The 27,242-nt window shown below is 36.9% G+C and overlaps 1 protein-coding gene and 1 pseudogene across 1 annotated transcript in view; one reads left to right on the forward strand and one right to left on the reverse strand.

The window, feature by feature from the left end:
• The window catches only part of LOC136842879 (uncharacterized), a 465,824-nt gene that overhangs the window by 366,692 nt on the left and 71,890 nt on the right, over window positions 1-27,242 (reverse strand). The window lies entirely within an intron of this gene.
• The window catches only part of LOC136845900 (uncharacterized), a 61,769-nt pseudogene continuing 51,543 nt past the window's right edge, over window positions 17,017-27,242 (forward strand).

A 27,242-nucleotide genomic window follows, 5' to 3' on the forward strand; every position in this document is an offset into this window, starting at 1 on the left:
AGTCTTGAAAGGAACATAATTGAATATGAGACATTCTAACATGACATACAGTCTGAAGCTTTCATCTGTTTGTTAGACGATAACCACTCCCCATCCTGTTTCTACATAGATTTTTGTATATGCCCAACATAGAAATGTTGTATATATATTCATCACTGAAAAAATAAAGATACTTAAATCAAATTGATATGTAATGCTCAGTTAAATCTTACCTATAGGAGAGACCAACAGGCGACCCTGGACTACACTCATTAAATTTCCGTTGTAATTTTATGTACCCAGGTTTTCTCTGGGTGCTTCTATGCATTTTCATGCGCTAAGAGCCCATGAAAGCTCACCCGATGCATATTTACTGAGAAATTTAAAAACAGACTAGAAAGCACCCAGAAAGCGTACACTCAGATAAAAATTTTTCTAAATAACCCTCGTCCGCATTATAATGTTTGGTAGTTTTACTCCTTCCCCGTTTTTATCTCAAGGCATTTTCAGTTGTAATATTCCATTTTTTTACATGTCTATTATAATTAATTGCTAGGAGACATTCCAGGTGCAATTTACTTAACATAGTCTGAAGAGAAAAAGAAATGAGGCATTATCCCAGAGAAAGCAATCGGACGAAGAGGATTCTATCGTTCAATGCAACGGGTCAACAGACTGAAATCATACCCTATGGTGAAAGGACAGAAAAACCCACCATTATTATTATTATTAGTGTAACATGTATTTATTATTATTATTCTCAGTAGATGAAACCTATTCCACATGGAACGCTTCACTTGGGCCATTGATCGAAATTCAAGCTTCCAAAGAATTTGGTTTCCAACTCCACCGCAGACCCACACCGCATGCAGTAACTGATGTGATACAGCGCCAATGACTTTTTATCGCCCTAGGCGAGACACGAACCCGCGACATCTGAGTGCCATGCCACGACACTAACCACTATACCAGCTGACCAGCTGAATAGATAAAAAGCTCTAAACAATAGATATGAACGCTGGTTAAACGAAATGCTTTTATTTCAGTCCCGCAGGGAAGGGAGGCAAAGGAAAAAGCACTCCAAATGTGTGAGCAATACTTTAAGCATGGATAGGTAGGAGAAAGAAGCAAGAAATCGATTTTTAGTTTTCTGTAAAAGAAAACTATTGTGCCGGCTTTGTCCGTCTGTCCGCCCTTTTTCTGTCTTCACGTTTTCTGTCCGCCTTTGATCTTAAACTATTAGAACTAGAGGGGTTGCAAACTGGTATGTTGACCATCCACTCTCAATCATCAAACATATCAAATTGCAGCCCTCTAGCTCAATAGTTTTTATTAAAATTAAGAATTAGCCATGATCATTGCGCCGGTACCGCTATAGGCCAGCCACCATCGGGCCGCGCGTTAAAGTTTCATGGGCCGCAGCTCATAGAGCATATACCGAGACCACCGAAAGACAGATCTATTTTTTGTGGCCTTGAGTATACGAAGTATTGGAGAAACTCGAATGCGCCGAAGAAACTTGGCGCATTTTTACTTGTTGTAAAGTTTTATCAGAGTTCAGATTAGCAAAAAGAGGAATGATTACGATGAAAATAATTAAAATCTGTCTATAAAAATTTAAGGTAGCAGACTTGTGAACGTAAGGCCACCAAGCGAGATTAACACTACATGAAAACAATGACAGTTACGTGATTTGAAGGTGTCCGCTAAACCTAAATTAAGGGAGAGAAAAGGGAAAATATGATACGACGAAAATTACTGGGCAGAATAGTTTTGGACTTCTGTGACTACTGAAGGTCTCTTGTTTCGTCACGATAATTTCTGAGGACCAACCGAAGTGTCAAGCATCCAAGTGTAGCCTTGGCACAATAACTCCTGAATAAGAACATGAGCATGTCATAAGGAGATACATGGGCAAAACATTCCAAATGTTATTCCGGTCGCTGCAGAGAACGAAACAAATGTGGAAAAGATACCCCTTTTTTTTTATTAAAGCTCTCACATTTACCTCGAACATTTAAGAAACTATTGGATTCTTGACCTGCAGAAGTGAACATAGAGTTCTACAGCGTAACTACATATTCCTGACCTGCATAGGTAGGCAGGGAGTTCTACCTGGTAACTATAATCTTAAAAGGTCAATTTTTAAAAGCATGGTTAATGGCCTAGCTCACCTTTCATGGACAACTATAAAGCTCTGTATGTAAAGGCACAGTCAAAGGCCAAATAGGCATTGCAATGCTCTAAAAAGGTGCAACGCTGAATGACGGTCATCCTATAACCGAGTGAACGAGAAAAAGAAAATATTTTCGGCATACTGTAAAAACAAATTAAGTTGAATGCTTTTTTTAATTATCTTTCTTTGCATAAAATACATTTATTACTTCTTGACTCTACCGTCGCGACTAGATATTTGCCAGGAGTTTGTGCATATTTCATGGAGGCGCGAGTGTAGATGCCTGACCTGTGCCTATGGTGAAAGCACCAAAAACTCCCAATGTACTATAATTGGGAATGATAAATTGCCATTGTACTGGTAGATTGCGTGGCTTGGTGCGTGTTTTTATTGAGTACACCAGCCTACATAAATACGCCACACACACTTACACACATATATATATATACACATATATATATCTACAATGTGTGTGTGTATGTAATATTCACAAAACATGAAATATCGTGTACATGCATAATAGAATATCACATTACATTGCAAGAAGCATTTCGATATCTCACATTCCTTACCATAAGTTAAGCGGAGAGGTATTACTCCAACAACTCAACCCCAAAAAATTATCAGACTTAGCAAGGGGCTAATGCCCTTTTATCTGTTTTTAATGAACTGACGAAGAGGTTTTATGAAATAAAAGAAACATATTTTTTTCAATGTCCTTTTCTAAGCTAGGATATTGACCAAGCTTTAATGAAGCATTAAAATAACTAAACAGTAAATACCAATTTTCATGAACTTTTATTTAGAATATGTATATTTTGCTTTGGGAGTATTAGCATATGATAAAAATGAATAAATAAATACATTAGGAAAATAAATAAATAAATAACTTTCTAAAATAAAAAACAGATATATGAAATAAATGTTCTCTTTCATAATACATTAGGTAAAAACGAAAGGCAATAAAAAAGGCTTCGTTCGATTGCATTAAAACTTAAGCAATAATTCCTCATAAATCAAGAAAGAAAAAACAAGAATTCAGACGTACCACCGAGTGAATGTATTCCTGCTCGTGCCAGCGTATAGATTACATAGCGTAGTATATCTGCACGTACAACTGGGTTAGGTTTATGATAGCTTCATTGCGCATGTCTGTTGCTTCCTCTCTCTTCTCTCTCTCTCTCTCTCTCTCTCTCTCTCTCTCTCTCTCTCTCTCTAAGGAATTATACAATTTCCGCACCACGTTGACGTAATCTTTACAAGTCTCGAATACTATTATATATTTCATTTTGTAAATATTCTTTTTCTATAATCTTTATTCCAATTAAAACTTCGGTTACATCATTCGTTTTCTCGTTCCTTTCTTAACACATACCCACCCATAAACAAAAGCTGGGGTATTTCAAAATACCCAGATTCCTATTCCATGCCAAAGAGTCAGATGTAATCGACGAGGAAATCACTGCTAATTTCATCTTACAGAGGGGAGTAAGCAGTCACGTGACATTCCTAGACGCGGCCGCTGCCATATTGATGAAATTGAAACACTTGTCAGTCGCTTGTAGTACGTTCTAACTTGGTGAGCGCCGGTGCCAGAGTGAAATAACCGTATTCGGGTACACTGCAGATTCGATTCCATTCCGTTCGTTTGTCACTGGAAGGACGACAGAGGTTCAGAGTGCGTGTTGTTGTCTCTCGAGTGAGGTGCTCAACTACACAATATTTTTGTGTACGTCTGATTGTATTACGTCATTAATTGGCGTCGCATCAACAAAGGTCATTGACGCCTTTGCTATTAGCACTGAAACGCATTGACAACTGACTGTCTGAGCTCTGATTATTAAGGTGTTTTACCGATCCATATTTTACAGCAGAAATTATTGTATTTTTTTCCCTAACCATTGGAAACGATTTCTTTGTTACTCTTACTTTCGGAATTATCATTTCCCATACTTTGATTAACGGACTCGCTGTGAATGAAAGGTTACGGTGAATACCTACTATTCTTTTTCATGAAAAGGCCCACAAACCTGCATCCTAATACCCTTACGTAGCGGAGATCTAAAGAAAATGATAGACAGGAAATGAAGGGAATTCCGAGTGTGGCAGCAGCGGGAAACCAACAGTTGCTAAGCCATCTGATAGTTTATCTTGGCCGTTTTCACATCACGCTGCGGCGTGAAGTCATGTGTTTTTGCCCTCAAAAACATCTCACAAACTGAAAATAATTCTAAATGGCTAATAGCCTTGCTTAGTTTTTACCGTGTTAATGCGTTCATTTGAATGTAGGCAAAATAATAACAAAACTTAAGTTTCTGACAAAACGTGATGCGCCTTTTCTGGTGCTTGATTGTTCGACCATTGACCACCCGTGAATGTCAAGACCAAGATCTAGAGTCAAGACGAAGTCGGAACGTACGCTTCCGTGACCATTACTGAAACTTAGGAGTCTTACGGGAACGACAGTGGGGCCAAACGATGCCAGGAAATTGAATGCATCTATTAAGTAAAGATTAAGTTAAGTATACCTTAGTTTAACCAGACCACTGAGCTGATTAACAGCTTTCCTAGGGCTGGCCCGAAGGATTACCTAGCAACTGGACCTACAGCCTATGTGGAATCCGAACCACATTATAGCGAGAAATTAATTTCTGTCACCAGAAATAAATTCCTCTAATTCTTCATTGGCCGGCCGGAGACTCGAACTCGGGCCTAGCAGAGTGCTAGCCGAGAACTCTACCGACTCGTCCAACGAGGAACTAAGTAAAGATTAAGAATCTCGACTATATCATTCTGGCTATAGCTGTCACCCTCTCTTGTCCCTTCATGAGAGTTCCGACTTCTTTGCCCTAAAATTTTAAAATGACACAAAATATCTTGAAGTGCAAAAACAAACGAATAGGCTACCTTATGACCTTACCTGCTCCACGCTTCGAATAAAAATCCAGGGGTAATATAAAGCATTGTTCCCAACCTGAAAAGGTGAGATGAGCGGCCTCTTAACAGAGGGAAGGTTATATTAATCAGAGAAGACGGAAACAAGGAGGGAATATTAAATTGGCTTAGTTGGTGGTGAACTTCTAAGTCCACTAGCTTTCGGGTGTCATTGTGGCCCATTGCTAATTTTGCCAGACTTATAAAGCTTATTGCAAGTTTCATATATATATATATATATATATATATATATATATATATATATATATATATATATATTAATGACAATGGTATTAACACTAAGCTCAACCCCTATAACACTTATCCGTTGCTGACTCCACTGAGTAAATATGGTATGGCATGATCTACGTGTCCGGCCAAGGGGCTGAATTATAATTGTACCGACTGGAGATTCATGAAACTATATGAAATTTACGTCTTGACGATGTTTCCTTTAAAAATACGGAAGAAATTAATTAAAGCAATTAAATTAGTCAGCAGAGATAGCCATCAAAGATCACTTGTAAACTTATCTTCATTATCATTTTGTGCGTTTGTAAACGATCATGGAAAAAAATTAGGTCAGACTACCGATTGCTAATCCAGGAGACACAAAGGATTGCAGAGAATTCCTAAAAGTGAACGGTATTAAATGATTTATCAATGACTTCATCGACGAATTCGCACTTCCCGTAAGCTATTTGCTATTCTGGATTAAGCTGACCTTCTATACCAGCACGGGCTCTTATTCCTCAGAGAACCCCGTAAGACAGGGAGAGTGAAGGGAGCATATAGTTAGGTTAAATAAATGTGTTCGTAATTAGACCTACAAACACACCTATTTGCATATATCTAAGAATTCTTCTTAGTATTTTGTTACAAGCGGCTCCTTAGATATTCAAGAACACTGATTATCGGATGCCATACATTCCACAACTTCCAGATATTTTTAAAGTCTGAAGCAAGGTGCTGGAGAAAATTCATAACAGACCATCGTCAATAACGTCAATATCTAAAGTTTTCTGGTGTTACGTCATACAATATGCTTTAACGCTATGATTGTCCTCAGTTATGAAGGTTCTGTATAGCTTATACTTTAATCTGTGGAAGAGGCGAACTCAGCACGTAAAATGCTTGCAAATTTCCATCAACGAAATCTGTTCATCATAAAATATTTCTCCTTATGCTGATAACCACCTTCAGCAACGAAATTCTCGACTAAAATAGTAAACAAATAATTGGATAAACAAAGGAATTAATAGATACCCACTGCGGTGCTACTCTGGCTTGTTACCTTCGTGTCACCTACTCTGAGGTGCTAGTACTAAACACCGTATGGTAATTGTAAAGTAGGCAGCACCACGAAGATATCGTTTATTAATATAATAATTTGTCGACCACACAATATGGAAATGGGTATATATAATACTTTGATCCCCGAGGAGCTAGTACTAAACACGGCGTTCCAAGGAGCTTCCGCCACGTTTAGTACTAGCACCCCGGGGTAGGTGACGCATGGATAACCAGCCAAAATAGCTTAAAGGTAAATATACCTTAGTTTAACCAGACCACTGAGCTGATTAACAACTCTCCTAGGGCTGGCCCGAAGGATTAGGCTTATTTTACATGGCTAAGAACCAATTGGTTACCTAGCAACGGGACCTACAGCTTATTGTGGAATCCGAGCCACATTATAGCGAGAAATGAATTTCTGTCACCAGAAATAAATTCCTCTAATTCTTCATTGGCCGACCGGAGACTCGAACTCTGGCCCAGCAGAGTGCTAGCCGAGAATTATACCGACCCTTCCAACAAGGAACTAGCCAAAGTAGCACCCCCATTACTTTCCCCCACTGTCATCAGACCCCACAATTGTTGTCATAAGTAGTTTTCGTATCTCAAAAACATGAAAAAGAAAGTGGTGATCCGTGTAAAGATTGAAACTTACTTGGTTATCGAATCTCAGTTATGACTAATGGTTCCTGAATGCAGTCTCTGACGTCACTCACAGACCTAACAGATGTAAATGTTTGATAAACAGGAACCCAGGTTCATCTAAAACTACGCTTTGTGAGCCAAAATATAGGAGACTTGAAGCTTGAAGTTACACAAAATTTCCCTCAAATGGTAAGCGTGTGGTTTTGAATAAGCTATTTTCAGGTATTAAATGTAAACCTAAATTGCATTTGTATTAAGGTCTAAAACTGAATTTGTTATGTTTTACTTTATTCTTTTTATTCATAGTTTTGTTTGGTTGAGTTTATAATCGAGTCTTGTCTGTACTTATATAGAATTACAATTAGTATGTTTCTAGAGCTAATAAGAGAACAAGTGATTTTGCACATTTGTTTGTTTGAAATCTGCCCTCTTGGAATCAGTTACGTAACTTCAGCCGGTACTGGTGATTACCGGCCCTCTCAGTGACCCGCTGCCTTTAGCACCAGACTCTTGAAGCTTATTGCAAGTTTCAGTAAGTTTTTTTTTAGTTATCAGGTGTGACTTGGCTCGTTACATTTGAAAGTCGTCCGAAGTCCTTCAGTCGATAAAACGTAACGTAACACATGCTCACGCACACACACGCACACATATATATGTATATATATAAATATATATTCATAATGCAATTACACGTTTCCATAGATGCATACACATAAATATATATATACATATATATACATATGTATGTATGTATGTATGTATGTATGTATGTATGTATGTATGTATATATATATATGTATATATATATATATATATATATATATATATATATATATATATATATATATATATATATATCAGTAGAAAGATCCACAGTAATACTCTTGTTTAGAATGATGAAATGTATTTGTAAAAATATTTACAGAGTTTAAAGCCGAAGAGAATTAAATATTGCAATACTTGTTATTTGCCAAAAGAATTTGAAAAATAAGTCAGATGACTCCCCCGAGACTGTTAACAACAACGGTCTGTCAGATTTATAAATTTCACAACAAAACTTTTCCACATTACAACCAAAACGTTGATAGTCAAAACCCCGCTAATAGAAAAAAAATCACCTTATAAAAAAAACAGTACATGAATATTATCAGCTGAAAAAAATATAAACAGTTAAGAGCTAAGCATGACTCATAAAATACTTATTGGGCTAGAACCAGGTAGAGCTACGCAAATCCAGAATATTCATTTTAGAAAAACTAAAGCCTAAAATTCAGACTGACAATATAATTCTTAAATTTAGCAATAACAGCAAAATGGAACGGGTGATGGTTTATTTATTTCGTTGATAACACTTATCGTACTACATACCCATCAAATTTAAGGATATCTGTACCGGTTGTGAGTTTATTGCCAAGTATAGTGAACATCCCATCGACCACCAAAAAATTCGTCATTGACCAGCAAGAGACTAAGGGCCGCTAGTTGAGGACAAGTGCCCTAGATTAATCACTTCCCTCTGCTTGTCCTTTGCTTACGTTAAGATTTGCAGCCCCAACAGATGCTGTTTGAAAGCTGTGAACTTGAAAGTGTAAAGGTTTAACAGGTCTTTCATCCCATTTACTCTTGTAGGTGGAACTCTCTACCTGAATAATTAAACCTATGTCTTTTTAAAATTCAGGTTTGCAAAGTCCGTCTTGCTCTGCTCACGAGAGGGCATATTACCCGGTTCTCAGAATATCTATTTTTGGTTGCATGTGTACAAAATGCAAATGGATCCGGGGACCACTTGAAAGGTGCTGTTGCTTAGAATAGTAATGAGAATGCTGTCCAGAGCTACGATTCGAAATACCTCATTTCTTATTAATTTATTTATTACTCTTTTCATTGAACAAAAGAGCTTGTATGCAAACGATTGATCGTTGACGTTGCATAAGGATTATGACTGCAGGAGCACAAATGCTGTTCACGAATATGTTCCGATACAAAGGTCAAAATAAAATTCCAATTTAACAGGCTCAGAATGAACACTAACTGAAGTTTCTTCTAGCTTGCCATATCGAGGACATTCAGGCAAATATTTGCGATGCATTGTTGCAAACACACGTAACGGATAATAAATTCAACAGGTTTTTATACTTTATGTCCATTCAGAGTAATAAATAATCCATGAGATCAGCGTCCTGGAGCAAATCGGTTAATTCTGGATTTTATTTAGTCACAGCATTTCTGACCTATCAAAGTTAAAAATATCAGACAAAGAAGAAATCAATTTAGGAAATTGTTTACTCAAAACATAAACCAAATCAGAAAAGACTGTTACACTTATGACATCACTACTCTTAGTAGTAGGATGAATAACAGATGAATGACCTGTTGATGCCAATACCAACCTCTACAGACATCTGATTAGGATAGTCGTCGGAACTACCATAAAGTCTAAAGGAGTCAGACTACATTCGCCAGATATCGTCGACGAACGTAGTCAGGATATTTGGTTACTAAATTCAAGATGCGGGTGTGCAAGGTTTAAACTTCTTGAGGCAGGAAAAACTGAGTTAAAAAAGGGAAAAAGATTGATTAAGAGCACTAAATTCTTGATAAGCTTGCTTACAGGTATTTGAAGCAGCGTTGAAGATAAGGAAGCTCTCTGGTCTTGAACTTCATTTTTGATTCATTACTTAAGTGAAAAATAATAGGCATATTTCTTTTAAAAAGCTTATTGGAAAACTAAAAATCCTATTTACTTGTGTTTACCATGTACATAACCGTATACAAACATTTTTTTTGTTCGCATGTACGATAAAAATGCAATGCTATTACAATGCAGAAAGTAAGATGGCAAACTGAACGATCCGTTTTTGAGAAGAGACGCTACTTAATGAAATCTGATACATCTTTTAATTTTTATCAGCCTTACTGAGCGTTCGGACTTCTTCCTTTGCCTTTCTTCATTCCAGTTACTAAAGTTTTACATAGGACGGATCCATCTCCTCATTCCAAAAATTAAGTACTTTTTATTTATTTCCTTCCTCGCCTGAAGCGAATCAAAGTCATTTTTCGCAATCAAATGGCACCTCTTTACCTCTGCTCTTTACCTGTATCCGCAGCCAAGCGGCCTACCTTTTATTTTCTCAAGTACTGTGCTGGGCTTCGGTCCGTTGTGTTATGAGTCTTCCCCTCCCCCCACCCCCAACTCCCCCTCCCTCAGGAGTTATAGCGCCACCCACGCAAGGTCACTATCACACATTCCTCAGTGGACAATAATTAATTAATATTTCTTTCCTTCTGCTTCCAAGCTTTGGAATTCTATCCTCCTCCGTTTTTCCTAACTAGCCTAATCATTCTTTTTTTTTCTAGAAAGAGGGTACTGTATTTCCTTTCAGTCTAAAACCTCCCTCCTTACTATATCGTTACCAAGCAACCAGGACTAAATAAAGGGTATTGAATTGCTCATCCCATCTGCCTATGAATGAAAAGTAGCCAACGGTAGAGTATTAAAAAGACGTAAATCAGTATGAACTGTTCTTGGGTTTCTTCATACGTCAATGTACGACAGTAATAGAAAAAGAGTGATACCCGCTATAATGCAGAGCACCATGATAGCAATGTTATACGTAAGTGCCTCACGCAGGCTAAATATTTAACCAAAATCGACCGTATACAGTAAGAAAGACTGGTATTGTTTATGCTGCTGTGTCACAGAGAGAGAGAGAGAGAGAGAGAGAGAGAGAGAGAGAGAGAGAGAGAGAGAGAATAGGCGCGTGGTGACTGTTCAATAGAAAAATTGACTAAAATGGTTAATAAGAGCATATAGATTCCAGCGCACTCCGAAAAGCAATTAAACCGTAGTAAAACGATTGTTGAGAATATAATTCAATTATTACTAAGCTAATTGTACTTACTAAAACCGATAAGAAAGAAAGGGACAGAGTCTGAAAGCCACTGATTAAGAATACACGAGCCATTAGTTACCCGAAGCGCCTTGCACGAAGCAATTATCACCCTGTGCCATCGATATATCCCGCCGTGATGTGCGACATTATTTCCGGAAATTATTTTAATAGCGCACAAGTTGTCTGCCAAGAATCCGGGTAACGATCTTGCGATCTCGGCTTTAAAGGAGGCTAATGGGAACGAGAACCATTATAGTAAAGACTTGATGCACCAAGAAATGAAGGGAACTGCGCCTCTCACTCGCATGTTTAAACATAAATTGGAAGTAATGAAAGGGAATAGAATGTGCCTGAGAGCATAGATTAGAGTTTATGTTAGTTTTTGCTTCATAGAGTGGAAAAATGCTTGTCCAATCATGATAAGAAATGAATAAATAAAAACAGAATTTTGGTATGAAACACCATAATGGGAAGCAAACTGATCTAACGCATACGAATTCAAAATGTGAGGAACATGCAGTGCAGTGGATGAAGTGTTAGGCTCGACTTTCAAAACGTTGATTCGAAAACCTTTGTGAACCGAATGTCTTTTTTTTTTTTATTATTATTAATTTCCTATCTAGGATTTCATATTTTCCTGTAATAAAAATACCTAAAAATATTACGAAAACCAAAATAAACAAGTTCACTACGACTGTTGTAGAGTTTTCGGGAAGTTGAATAATCTAGTAATACGTGAATTCATACAGAATAAGCAAGCATACCTGCCACTGCTTTCATGCAGAGTGAAGTTGAAGGTCTCTTGTGAGGACTCTTCATACATAATCAAACAGAGTTACTGCCGAATGCCCCGGATTGATTAACGTTCAGGAATGCAATAGCCTCCTGTGCATTCTCTCTCGTGATACAATTTCAAGCTCTCCGCCTAAAGACCCTTGATCTGTGTCTTTGCATTACCCTTTTCTTGGCATTTTCTCATTTTTCGCTTACGTGAGTCTTAAGAAGCACTTTTTTTTTTTACGTTTTCTTTTCATAACGAAAATATTCCCGACTCAGTTGTACTAAGAAAGTTTACCTAATCGTGCCAGTCTCTAGCCCGGATAAAATAAAAGGGCTGAGTTACGAGAAGAACTCTAATTTATATATGTATATATATATATATATATATATATATATATATATATATATATATATATATATATATAACATTTAAGTATATATATATAAGTATATATGTATATATATTGCACACACACACACACACACACATATATACACACATATATATATATATATATATATATATATATATATATATATATATATATATATATATATATATATATATATATATATATATATATAACATTTAAGTATGTATGTACGTATATATAAGTATATATATTGCACACACACATATATATATATATATTTATATATATATATATATATATATATATATATATATATATATATATATATATATATATATATATATGATTGGAGTTCGAGTTCAATTCCCCCCGGCCGGCTGATGAAGAGTTAGAGGAATTTATTTCTGGTGATAGAAATTCATTTCTCGCTATAATGTGGTTCGGATTCACAATAAGCTGTAGGTCCCGTTGCTAAGTAACCAATTGGTTCTTAGCCACGTAAAATAAGTCTAATCCTTCGCGCCAGCCCTAGGAGAGCTGTTAATCAGCTCAGTGGTCTGGTAAAACTAAGGTATACTTAACTTTTTTTGGAGTTGAGGTCTAAACTACCTTACACGACGAAAATATTCCCCAACTCAACTTTCCTGGGCAAATTTAAATACTTTAGACAACCCCAAGTCCCAGAGTTAGTGAAGCTGCCTTGTGAACAAAATATCTTTAGAGAAACTTACAATAGGCCCTAGGGATCATGATGACAACGTCTGTGGGTCACAATAAGACCTAAGAGTCACTATGTAGGGTCTTCTTCAAGTAAACAGAGATATTTCGCTAATGCACAAAACGAGAGTAGTCTTCCTTTATCCAGTTACTGAAAAAGTCGCATCTTCAAAAACCCAATATTCTCTAGGCAACTCCTTCCTTATGAAGGTTTTCCCTTGTAAAGTAAAATGAAACAGCTTTGTATTATTAGACTATGAAAGCTCAAGATGCCGCAGAAATGCCACTGGCCGCTTAAATTGTGTAAAATTGTAACAGTAGTGGCTTCATTACTACATAGCTATTTATTAACAAAAAGTAGGCGCTGAACTACTTAAAACTTGGTGAAAACCAATATTCAGTGGCATTTCTACAGTTGTTCAAGAAAAAACAGGCCGTGATGAGATTCTGCAGTGAGTGCTTTGAGATTCACTAACTTCAGTAGGTAGCTGGTTTTGGCGTGAGTGTACTAAATTACCTGATGTCAAGTCTCTGTTATTCATTCAAGGAACCTCATGTAGAAGAGGATATGGTGCGTTACAAGTTTAGGAATGCTTATTAATGTTTCATACGCAGACTCGAAATTTTCATTATTCAACTTAAAACCACATGACTTTAACAGACTAGATAAACATTTCCACATAACTATAATGTCATCTTGCTTTCATCTAAGCCAATCATTTTCCACTAGGCATTAGGTGGCACGAGTGTTGCTCCAGTTCTTCGGGAAAAGCTTTAAAAAGGAAACTAAATTGGCAAAATGTTTAACTTTGTAGCTTATCAAGCATGAAGAGACTGTAATTTATTCATAATAATTTACTCGTTTCGTAAAAACATGAAATAAATTTGATATCGAAAAAATAAAACTGATTTAATGAAACATAATGCTAGGTCTGTCAGCGTTAAATTTTTATTTGCGAAAGTTATTTGGACAGTGTCTCATTACTTACCAACGCGTTCGTGAAGAAATAAATGTCATCATGAATTATTGGTCCGTTATATAAAACATTAATTAAGAGAACTGCTAAAACAGGCAAACGATAAAAAAGATAGGAAACTAGAATACTGAAATGAGCGACTGCGTAGTTTAATGTAGTATCGTGCTCACGATTGCTTCCAGCCTTGGTTCTCAAAGTATGTTATGGGATTTTTATTATATCTTTTGTTCATGAATTCTCTCTCTCTCTCTCTCTCTCTCTCTCTCTCTGTGAAGTCATTTCAAAGGTTTCTTGGACGTATTTGGTAGCACTAATTTTTTTTATTGAGGACTAAACAAAAATATACAAATAATCTCTCTCTCTCTCTCTCTCTCTCTCTCTCTCTCTCTCACACACACACACACACACACACACACACACACACACACACATATATATACTGTATATATACATACTCGTTTATCTCTGAATGTTCAATGGACGAATTTGCAATAAGCGCTTGGAATAAAAGCCTCAATTAATCAGAAAATGCAGATGCCTTATAACATTATATACAGGCAGATGAAGTGAGCAATAAAACCGTCAGTAATCAGGCCTAAATGATAGAGCAAAAAAAAAAAAAAAAAAAAAAAAGGAGGGGGGGCCGGCCTAATATTCGACCGCGACCAGTTAACCTTCCTTTCGGGTCAACGACGACGTGGTTGTTCAGTCGGCGTGGAACATCAAGTTCCGTGGCGGAATTGCTCTCCCGGATCCGGTCTTAATTCCTCCGAAGGGCGAAGAAGGAACCGGAAACCTTTGGAACGAAGTCTCTGGCCGTCGCAATTAAACCACACATTTATATAAATACAGCCCAGAGCCGCTTAGGTTGAAACTGTCTATCCGCCAATGCTCTGTGTACATGCAGGATTGCTGTCGCCTGTGACAGTAAAGGATGAAACTGCTGTGTCTTTCACCTCTAAGAGGATATTATCATTATTAAATTATTATTATTATTATTATTATTATTATTATTATTATTATTATAGATACAATCACGAACTTAAGAATACGTTCTTAGCTTATATTTTATTTATTTATTTATTTATTTCTTACATCTCAAGGTTATAGAGATATTTGTCCTAATATATTCTGGGCAGTAAAAGTAAATGATATCTCCCATGAGAATCCATACGCTCTTGTCAGTCCAAGCCTCGGATAAAAGAGAAGGGTTGGATCTAAAGTCAACGTCCCGGCTTTACAAAAATAGCCCAGAGCTATTAGTGGCGACAACCTCATGACTAATCTTTAAGGATTTGAGCTACAACAGTAAAATTAATAGAAATATAATTTAAAGAAACGAAATTAACAATAGTAATTTAGTTTTTGAGCAGAACAAAGATTCACAATTTTCAAAAACGGAAATGTATCTGATTTCGACAGTACCCCTCTCACTCGCGCTTTGTAGCTTTCGTGTTACGTAATGACCAGAATGGCAGATTATTTTAAGCTTCATAAACGTCTACTTTCCTGCAACGGAGACATTAATCCTAAGCCAAACCCCTATATGGCCATAGGGTCAGCACGAATGTACTGTAAAAAACCTCATGGCATAGTTTAATCATAACTATAGGAATGTGTTTAATCATAATTATAGAAATGTGTTAAGTGGAGGTTATTATTATTATTATTATTATTATTATTATTATTATTATTATTATTATTATTATTATTAGCGTACCCATACCGTAAAAAATGACGGTAATCTAAAAGAGGATCGCGACGGCAAGTTCCGACTTTAGTGGAAGTCACGTACTGTCCCACAACTCCAACCAAGTGACCTTTATTCTGCACTCCTGCACAGCAGCCAACGAAGAGAGACGGCAGTCTAAACGAAAGGTTTATTACCCGTGAAGTATCTTTGTTACACACACCAAAAAAATATAGATTCACATTGGAAAAATATATAAATATAGATTGTGCTTCACGACTTAAATATATATCTTAATTATTATCCAGAATATGCAAATTTTCACACAGAACGAGCCTAATAGGTCATTATCTTGCCAAGCAACCCTCCATACAACAGAATGTTCATATGAAAAAATGAAAATGAAAAACAGAATTCATTTACCGATGAATAGGTAAGAGGGAGACAGATAATTTCAAATCAACATTAACACTAACTACGGATTATTTTGTCTCTAGAAATAATGCTATAAACGAGCCCATATATACTTAGGTCGGTTTGGTAAACCTTTCTAGATACTAGTGGCTGATTGTTCTAGGTACGCAGTTTCTATTTGCGAATGCATTGATGTCAAGTAGTTTTCTAGCAATAAGTTTCAATGTCACTTTCCTCAAAAAAAAAAAAACAATCAGCAGAGTTCTCGTCCAGTGTGTGTCATCTACTCGAAAAGACAAAAAAAAAAAAAAAAGCAAATATAAAGGAAAACTTGAGGGTGAATAAATAACAGGTCAATTTCACTCGTCAAATAAACTTCCATTAAAATCAAATCACAATGAAAACACTCGGCGCCTTTAAAAATCGCGTGTCTTTACACACGCATGCGTGTAGCAACAGCAAGTGGCACAAGGGGTTTAGGAGAGAGAGAGAGAGAGAGAGAGAGAGAGAGACATGGCACTGGCATGCGTGCGTGTGTTCGTGGGTGGGCTCATAGACACGGTCTGACGATGACCAGTCTAGTCTCAGTCACTGTCATGACCCGGGTGCAAAATGACCTGAGGAGACCCACTCCCTCGTACGGGGTGACTCGCTCGAACTTTCCGGCCGCCGGAGAAAATACGTCATCGGTTACGTCATAAATCGTGGCGTCATAGATGCTGGGTCCGGGTCTCCCACCGTTGGTGGTGAAGGAGTACCCAGGGATACGTCACAAACAAATTCGATGAAGAAGAGTGTTTAATAACGAAGGAAAATCTAACAATTTCAGTGAAGATAGATGGATCAAATTGATGAAAACTGAGTCGGGGAAAATATTTTCATACAGAAAGTGATCACTATAACAGGTGAATTTGAAAATATTAAAAGGGTGGAAGGGAATAAAGATAATTGCACACAAAAGTTTATTGAACGAAAGCAGTGCTAAACAGAAAAAAAAAATAATACAGGAAAACAAGACACGTGTTGGCTTTTGGAAAACAAGCTTAAAAACAAAAGGTTCGGGAATAAAAATTATTGCACACACAAAGTTTATTGAACGAAAGCAGTGCTAAACAAAAACCAACAAGCATCTAATAGAAAACACAAAAATTACAAGTGCTGGCTTTTGAAAAACAAAAACAGGCTTGAAAAAAAAAAAGGTTCGGAGGAGATCAAAATAGGCACAGGCCTCACGTGACGGGCCTGCCGTGCGATGCTTAGGGTCATAGACGATGATACCGATTATCGGAACGCTGCGGTTATAAGGACGAGCATCAAAATGAATAAGATTCAGAGGCGGACTCCGAGGGTGGATCACTCCACCAAGAAGAACCCGATGCAGGGGTACCGCCCGGGCATTTGGACCAGCTGCTTCAACATGTTCATTTCGCCCTCCGTCGAAACCTATTGGGCGGAGTGCCTTCGGTACATGTGCTCCGTTGAGAAGAGGTCCCAGTTCAAGACGTCCCACAAGATACATGCTTCTTCCAGGTAATGATGGTATTGTCATTTTAAATGGTGTATACACACACACACACACACACACACACATACACACACACATATATATATATATATATATATATATATATATATATATATATGTGTGTATATATATATATATATATATAATATATATATATATATATATATATATATATATATATATATATATATATATATATATATATATATATATACACACAGAGAGACCGTGTGTATGGTTACGCTTACATACTGATGCGCATACGTGTTTACCGACGGGTTGTATAGGTATGTGTTGAAGACACATGCACATATGTATTTCCGTGTGATCATTTCTTAAGAAAGGATATATTTCCAAACTTATATCATCTTTCTGGAGGGAGTAATATGCATTCACATCAACAAATTATAAGTACTATGATTTTTTTACTTATATATTTACATTTTTAGGTCATAAATAACTCACTGTGCATTTACTGTGGTTAAGGAGGATCCTAATGAAAATAGAGGATCCTAAGAATGAAAATAGCGGATCCTAAGGAAAACAGAGGATTCTAACGAAATAGAGGATCCTAAAGAAATCAGAGCATCCTAATGAAATCAGAGGAGCCTTAGAATGAAAATAGCGGATCCTAAGGAAATTACAGGATCCTAATGAAATAGCGGATCTTAAGGAAAATAGAGAATCCTAATGAAAATAGCGGATCCTAAGGAAATTAGAGGATCCTAATGAAATAGAGGATTGTAATGAAAATAGAGGATCTTAAGGAAAACAGCGGGTCCTTAGGAAAATAGAGGATTCTAAGGAAAATAGAAGATCCTAATGAAAACAGCGGATCCTACGGAAAATAGGGTATTTCAAGGAAATTAAAGACAAGTCAAGAATTCTTTATGTAAAGTTCATTCGTCATATTTAGGTTGCTGTCGGGTTGCTATGAGTTACCTTCGCTATTGCAATAATTGAGTTTTGAACGGTCCTGTTTTCACTAACTGTTTTAAAAGAGCGATTCCTGTCGGCTTTAGTTGTCTTTTTTTAATGTTTCCAGTCGTAACTTTATGATATCTTTCCTGTTCAAATTCAGTATCAACTGATTTCCTTGTAGCTTCTAGTTTTTTTGCCGTTTTAAGTCGACTTTCAGCTTATATCGCTAAGCTTTAATTGGTGTTTCAGGTCAAATTTCAATGTTCCAGGTATCTTTTTTACTTTTTTTTAATTCCAATTTTTACTGCTTTTTCTAAATTTTTTCGCTTTTTCAAACTTTCAGTTACTTGGATGTTTAAAAAAGAATTTTAGTTGGTTCTGCTTAAGTATTTTGGCTGGTTTTGCTTTAGTCCTCAGAACTTTTTTGCAGTTTCAACTGGGGTCTTCATTTCATTTGGAGTAACTTTTATTCATTTTTGCCATTTCACGTGGATTTCTTTTAGCGAATTTCAGTTTGGCCCTCAGTTATTTCTCTTCCCAGACAGGACAGTTTTTATTTTATTTCACGTGGAAATCATTGTCCTGAATAAATTCTCGTCAGTTAAGAATCTGATTAGACTATCAGTAAGAAATCGAATTAATCTTGCAGTTAATATTTTCAGCACATAAGAATTTTCGTGAAATCTTAATACGATTAATTAATTAATGAACGATTTTGTGCATAACCGTAATGTAAATGTATATATGCGTTTATGAAACTTTTATTTCAATAAGCCGTTTCACACAGCAGAACTTAGCTCCAGAAGAAAATATCCACTGCTAATAATAATTGTCATCCTTATCACAACAACAAGAATCACAGTTGTTGCAGTCGCTGATGACTGAAATAATACATGGTTTGAATAGATGGCATTGCTGAAATCTAATATCACTAAATAAGAAATATGAAAAGACATCATTATTGTATTCAAAGTACTGTAAGCAGTTTGTGTGTCATTTGACAAGAGGAGTCATCAATTTTTTTCCTTATTTCATGTTGTATGAATTGTATTTTTGTTTTCCTGCCAAGAAAGTGTATACACCCTTCCCGGTTACACACCCAGATCAAAGAGGAGTGTTACGTCAAAGTTTACCGCCCTCTAGTCTGAAAAATGGTAATAAAAATTTTTGTTTTTAATGAGACTTCCATTAGACTTTAATAAGGGTTATGCGAAAGGCAATGAATCACAACTGAGGCAAGAGAGCTTCTGGAGTGGGTAACCACTAAGATGACCATAGCGTTTACGACGCCAATCTCTGATACCTAAATCAGTCAGTAAACTCTCCCCCACCCCCAATGACTGCCTACGTGATAAACGTATCATTTTGTCTTCGGAGCTTGACGACGCCGTTTTCGAGATTAGGTGGGTCTATACCGTTATGGCCTAGTCGATCAGAGGCACTTTTATTATTTAACCCATCGATTTCCTTTCTGTTAAGCTTGAATTCAATGCCAATTCCCTTCTCTTGCCTCGTAAGAGGGCGTCATGGAAGTCTGGCTTCTTGCCCTTCTTTTGCATCGTAGTTACCTTATTAGGGGGTGATATGGTGCTTGATAACAAGGGGCTTATGTTGTCCTCTTGCTCTCTTTTCCTGTCGGGTTTCTCGTCCTCGGTGAATTTTTTACCAGATCCCCTCTTGCCTCACATGAAGGTGACATGGCGGACGGGTATAACCAGGGGCTTTGTTTCTCGCCCTTTCTTTTCCCTGCGTCTGACTTCTTGTCTTGCAGAGTATTTGCGCAGGTATGAGAGTGATTTACTAAATGATTGAAAAACTGACATCACGAGCGCCATGGCCATCGACGCCACAGTCAATGCCAGAATGCATTAACAATAATATCGTATTGTACGAAGAACACAGAACAACTTCGATTTGAAAAACTCATTTTACACTTCTTCCCCACATAAATTTCAAGGGTAGTTTTTTTTTCATTAAAGTTGTCACATTTTCTAAATCGTTGCGTATCAGAAAACTTCATCTATAGTTAAGTCCAGTGGGTAAGTATATAGCTGGATAAAATTTTCAATTTTAGTTTGTAGGGCCCCAGGGAAACCCGTTGTCACTGGTATCAGACAACTGTAAGTTCTGTTGCTAGTTTTAGGGACAACTGATCAATTTTTACAGACAAAATGGTTACGCCAAAGCCCAATTACACTTCATCCAGGCTTGAGATGGACCATAAATGTAGAATTATTGCACTCCTCTTTTCCAAATTTCCCCCTTAAGTCCTGGAAGTTATAATTTTTTTTCGAAATAGAAATCTTCCGGTATTTATTAGGTTAGGTTGGATTGCTCACAATAAACTTGCCATAATTATTTTGACAAGTTTTTGGATTAATGGAGTAAATTTTGAAAAAGTAGGTCTTTAGCTGCTGGCTGCGCTAAGATCCATTCTTTCTTCTTTTATCTCTTTTGTCCTCCCGGTTGGGGCCAACTAAGATTCCTTCACGGTGCCCCTTTACAGAAAATGAATTTAGGTTCCCATGAGATGTTTCGCTTTTTCATCCAACTTTTAGAGTGTGAGATTTTATGTCCAAATATAGCTTTACACGCACGCCAATCTTCAGAGAATATACAAAAACTAAAGGACAAAGCTCGTATCTTTTTCAGATAGTCCTGAGACTCGAGAAACTTTCTTGATTATTCACACGTCAGTCCCGAGATGTTGAGCGCAAATAGTATGAATGCATAAGCAAACAGGATGACAAACCCGCATCGCTCGTAGCCTATCTTCTGAAGAAGCCTGAATTTCTAGTAATCTTCCAAGAATGATTATAAAGAAAATTAATGATGAACTTACATAGCATTTAGCGACTGATCACACATTGTGACTCAGCATGAAGTGACTAAACGGGTCTACAATGCTTGGCAAAGCAAAATGAATATTTCAGATCAGTAACTGTTCAACTCTGCATAAAGGCTTGAGTGTTACGTTCGATGACGGTAAAATAAAGTTGTCTTATTGTGTTATTTAGTCAGCAAAAAATCACTGCCCTATAATCGTGTATCTGTAATTACGTTCCTGTGATCCTAAAATTATTGTGAATCTGTAATTATTCTTCTCTAGCTCTTTGTAGTCAGAAATCAATGGTGTTGAAGGGAATTATCTCCAAATTTATCTAAATTTCTAGATAAAAGATGATATGAGTCTATATACCGTTTCTTTCCATTCTAAGTACAACATTCTTACTGTTTCATTCTGTCTCTTCGAAATTGTATTGGTGACCTAAATTTTATTCAGGAACTGGCGCAGAGCACGAATCTAGTTTAGAAAGTTGTCCTTCAGAATCTGTAAGGAAAATGGTCTGTTTCTCAAAAGATAATCGCATCTTTTCATCTTTAGCTCCTTTTCTTACTCTGTCGAATTTTTGGGGCTTTGATATGACCCACTGCCGCTTGCCCTAGACCGATAAAGGTTCAAATGAAAATTCCCGTAACACTAGCTCTCTTGGTTCCCTCTATTGACCTTTGAAGCTGTCATTTCTGGTAAATGTTGAAAGCAAAATAGCATTTTTCTCCCCCCAGCAGTCTCTTTGTCCACAGGGATATCGAACTTTCCCCGCTCGCGGCGGCCTTCATCACTTATTCAAATATTCCTCGGAAACTGGAGAGCTAGTTCAATTTTCTCAATCAGGCTCGCAGCTCAGGAATTCAAATGAGCTTCATTTGCAGTTGTAATTATTTACTTGGCTTTTACGGCTACATTTTCAGGATGCAGCTCAAAATCATGAATAAAGATTCTCCTCGGAGTCTCCCGGACGCCACTGAACAATCAGATGTATATCTAATTGAGAGTCAGGAGCCTCTCAACCGGCGATAACCGATAATTCTGGTGTTCGTTCTTCGTCCTTCAGACCGTGTTTGGTGGTTGCTTGATTATACTCTAATGTAGGTGGTTGCTTTGTGAAATCAAAAGTCTTTTAGTAATTGGATTTTCATGTGTCTGAATCCATGGGTCTTTGTCAACCACGTCCCTAACATTAAAAAAAAAGATGTTACTAATATCCGTGTAAATCATGCTATCATTTAAATACCCAACTGAGTAACGCACTGATAGTTTCAGTGCTTACTTGGTGTTTTCTTTGCTAAGTTCTCGAATAATCCGAAGGTTATAAGTGAAGATTGTTTGAGACGAAATCACTTTTCAACATTTCTAAACCAAAATAATCAGATTACCAAAAAAGAAAATGCTAAACAATCAGTTAACCTTTCGTATTTTTCGCACACTCATTGTACTATGTACTGGCTCCCGTGTTTAAGTTCAAAGACAGCGCGCCACTTTCTTTCGTCTACGATTATTTCACTATTACGGATAACGGAATTGGATAGTCCGCCCCTAAGACAAAATGCGTGAAGTCGGAGTCTCACAAGAACTTTTATTGCGCCTTCAATTACCAAAAAACTTTGCACCGATAACCAATATTTTTTCCTATAAATGTACAACATTGATGTCTTGCATGTCCGTTAAGGTTGAGCTGCACAAGCACGAATTTGATTATCTCCAATCTTTCCGCCATCGTTGTCCATTTGATGTAAGTGACACCACCTTCGGCTAAAATGATAACTGAATGCAGATTTAAACTTAACATTTAAAAACCTCGGTTAGATGGGAGAGTGTGATATGATTTGCAAGTAAACTGTTCTAATGACTGTAGATAGTTTTTCCGTCATTTTATTTTTTTCTATTTACTTCTTAATGTTATAGTTTCCCGCTTATGACATTCCGGTCGAATTATTATAGGTACTGCTCCCGCTTAAAATAATAATAATAATAATAATAATAATAATAATAATAATAATAATAATAATAATAATAATAATAATAATAAACATAGTTAAGTAACGTACTAAAATCGTGCAATATCAGGACACAGTTATGAATCTCGGGATGTTTGTCGACATTTGATTATTGTTACGCTAAAAGCAATTATATTTCTTGAAGCAGCTGCAATAATAGTAGTAGCATCAGCAGTCCTGATAATAGCAGCAGTATCATTTAGTACAGTAATTGTAGAATAAACAGTAGTAGCAGTAGTGTAGTAGTCGAGTTTTGATTGCCTTTATCATTGTGTAACTGAAACAACCGGCCGTATGGATTCGGACCTGGTTATTCCGGTTACACAAGGTTCGTGACGTAATGTATATATAAAACCGAGCTGCCGTGACTTGATGCTCCTTTGCGTGACCAATAACTCACAGACAATCACTTTGTTTGCGTATTTAGACGTCATATAGCATTCGGAATTTGTATAATAATGATAAGAAAAATAATAATTACTGGTATTATTATTTATCACTGTCATCGTCAGTAGTTGCAGCAGTAGAAACGAAAGGAGCTGTAGTTATACAGTAGTAGTAGTAGTAGTCAGTAGTAGAATTACTTGTAAGTAGAATTCCTAGTAATCAGTATTTTCTGATGCTGTTATTAATCATAAAACAGTTTAGAGATTAAGTATTTAGATTGTGTGACGTCATACTGGTACGTCACTCTATCTAGCACAGTGGTTCTTAACCTTTTTATTGCCACGCCCCCCCTAAGAGTTGGTCATTCCCTCCATGACTCCCCCCCCTTGCATCTGTGAGTAAAATTCCCTCCCAGATTTAAAGGAAAATGAAAAAAAGGAGAGAGAGAGAAGGGGTTTCGAGGGATAGGGAAGGAAGCTCGTAATTACAAAACATGGTAAGCCCAACGAGTCTAACCAGAGTAGCAGACTATAGGAAACTAACGTTATAGGGCGATACTTTTGCATTTTTTCATATTCTGAATATTAGTTCCTCCCTCCTGTTAAGAGAATAAGGAATATAATTAGAAGTTTTTAATTTTTTCCTATTGCTCGCGCCTCCCCTGGAAATTGCTGACGTCCCCCTAGGGGGGCGCACCCCCCCGGTTGAGAACCACTGATCTAGCAGTCCTTTGAAGCAGAAACTTCAATTGGTCATAACCTTTCCGGAAGTACTTTGGACAGTAATTGGTTCGCATATTCTTTATCATTTGAAAAGGCAGGAATGTCGGTCTTCCTGCTGGACTATACCCAGCTCTTTTTCTATCATTTCCTGTTTCCAGTTTTCTCCAGGTCTGGGCTAGTTAAGGGCACTGAGTTACCTGCCATACTGGCTAAAAAAAAAGAACCGTAAAACGTACTGATAAAAAATTGTAATTGTAACCAAGTGCTGCTCACTTCAGACCCATAACAGGTCTGTTGCAAGCTTCAATATCGGTAATTTTTTTTATATGGGACAGTGCCTCCCTGTGACCCATATCCGATCGCCTCAGACCCTTCAAGATTTGTTGCAAGTTTCAGCAACAATTCTTTTCACCTAAGCTAACGACACTGCCTGTGTGTGAAGGTAAGAATCCGGGTTACAGCTGGAAGGTGATGACTAAATTGTCACGTGACATTTAGAGTCTCGCTGGATGTTTCTGTAACGCTATTCTATAGTCTGTGTAATAAGAGATGGGGGTCGGTTATTTTTTGATAGGTCATCCGACTTCTCTTAGCTTCGTATGTATGGTATATAATGTTTGTATATGTAATCACTGTACGTATACGAAAACACCTACACGATACAATGTTTGTAGGGGAGGTCCACTTGGTATTTCCTTGCTTTGGTTTAGAAGAAACAAATGGCAAGACTACCATCTGACTTTTCTCTGAAACCAACTCCACTCAACGTCAAAGGTTTTCGTAGACAGGTTATAGTGAGGATGACATTGCATATGTATTCATTCACAAGTACTAAGCTTACTGTACTGCAACACAACGTCTTCAATTAGGACATGTCTGGTATTTCATATAGAAAACAATTAAAGGGATAAGTACTAAACTTCGTAAGAGTTCGTGCAAGCTCAAGTTCTGACTCGAAATATGACTGTTGCATGCTCTTTACGGACGGTAAACCACGGTTAGAACTGTGACCGGGAGGCCTAGGGCCAGAGTGTCACTACGGAACCTTACGTATTTAAAAGTGTTTTTATCAGAGTTTCGCGACGGTACGTATGGGCCTTTAGTTCGGGAATTGCCGTCTCGATCCTTTTGAATATCACCAAGTTTTGCTGAAGTTCAAGAATAAGTTAAGTATACCTTAGTTTAACCAGACCACTGAGCTGATTAACAGCTCTCCTAGAGAGGGCTGGCCCGAAAGATTAGATTTATTTTACGTGGCTAAGAACCAATTGGTTACCTAGCAACGGGACCTACAGCTTATTGTGGAATCCGAACCACATTATAGCATAAAAAATAAAAAGAAAATTAATGACCATTTGCCGAGCGCACACACTCTGTTGGTATTCTGGGTCCCATTTAGACCCATTGAAATCAGCGGTTATAACCAACAAATATTGACGTTTTCCCAAAGCGAACCTGTCGGCGTGGTTGATAACCATCCTTTCACCCTGTAAATGACTAATAGCACACAATGTCATTGCAGTATACATGCAAATATTAGTGCCAAGAGAGACGCTAATACGTGTCATCGGAAGAATGCTCGGACCTGCGTGTGAAATCGTTATTTGTAAACAGTAACCTCTACCCTGGGAGTTTACACATTTATGCCTGCTTTAAGCCATGGCAAAAGGGAAGGGCTAAGGGAAGTGTTAACGCCCTGACAATAAAAAAACTTATTAAATTTGCATCAGGCTTGATAAGGTCTGATGCGAGCGGTCACAGAAGTGGAGTGAGTGGTTGGCGATTGGTGTGGATTAAGCAGGTCTTATGCCAGCACGGTATCGTGCATAAAGGCTGTCCATAAATAATGGCAAGGAGAAAAAAACACACACGCACGTGCACACACAAACACACGCATACAAACAAAGGAATTGGTGTGGACTTCTAGACTTCGGTCCATCCAAGAGAAATACGAATTTCCATCCTCCAAGAGGCAGATCTCACTCTTTCTCGGGGGTCAAGCCCCACTAATATCCTTCCTTGGTTTTCCATTTTCTCCGTGTCTGGGCAGCATAAAGGCACTTGGGTGCCAGTCCCAGTAGTCCCTAAATTAAAAGAAAGAAACTAAACACAGTGTGATCTTCGTGCTTTAAGTTATCAAACTGAAACGGAACGGAAAAAACTATTCTCAGTTGAGGTTAATGGGAAAATAAACAAAAAACATTAATTAGAAATATAATGACACGAAAATTAAAATCATATTTCAGACAAGTGCATGAGTAGTCATTGAAGAATGATTATGTTCAAGCTGGAATATGTTCAATTATACTCGATCTTGAATCACAAGGTATCTTTTGTTTCAAAGCTATAGAGTTAGACTTAGTTTAGTTATTATCTCAATATATATATATATATATATATACATATATATATATATATATATATATATATATATATATATATATATATTATATATATATATATTTTTTATATTTACATATTGTACACACACACACATATATATATATATATATATATATATATATATATATATATATATATTCTCAATACTCATATGCAATTATGTTTGTATAAGTGTTTTGCAGAGAATTCAAATCAAGAAATTACTCTCAAACCACCCTGAGCGCCACAGATGTTGTGTAGGCTGAAAAATTGCACCTGATTAAAATATATTGTTTAAATAAAGAGTAAGCTTGACGATCAAAAAAGTTTCACCAATATTTTTTCAGCAAGCGATTTGTTTTAATGAAAGATCATTATTTTTTTTGTACATAAATCCCATTCAGAAAAAAAATAAGCATTTATGAAAACTCATGATTCAGGCTCATGTCATCTTCTCTTGTTTTACTTCCGCTGATAATATATCAGCAATTTAGTGATCGACTGATTTAACTATATTCTGCGGAGAATTGGCATATGGGACATAGCTGATTATATTTTGAGATGGATAGCGATGGTGATTCTTGGTGTTTTTTG

This window comes from Macrobrachium rosenbergii, chromosome 2 (genome assembly GCF_040412425.1).
Source record: "Macrobrachium rosenbergii isolate ZJJX-2024 chromosome 2, ASM4041242v1, whole genome shotgun sequence".
Taxonomy (NCBI): Eukaryota; Metazoa; Arthropoda; class Malacostraca; order Decapoda; family Palaemonidae; genus Macrobrachium; species Macrobrachium rosenbergii.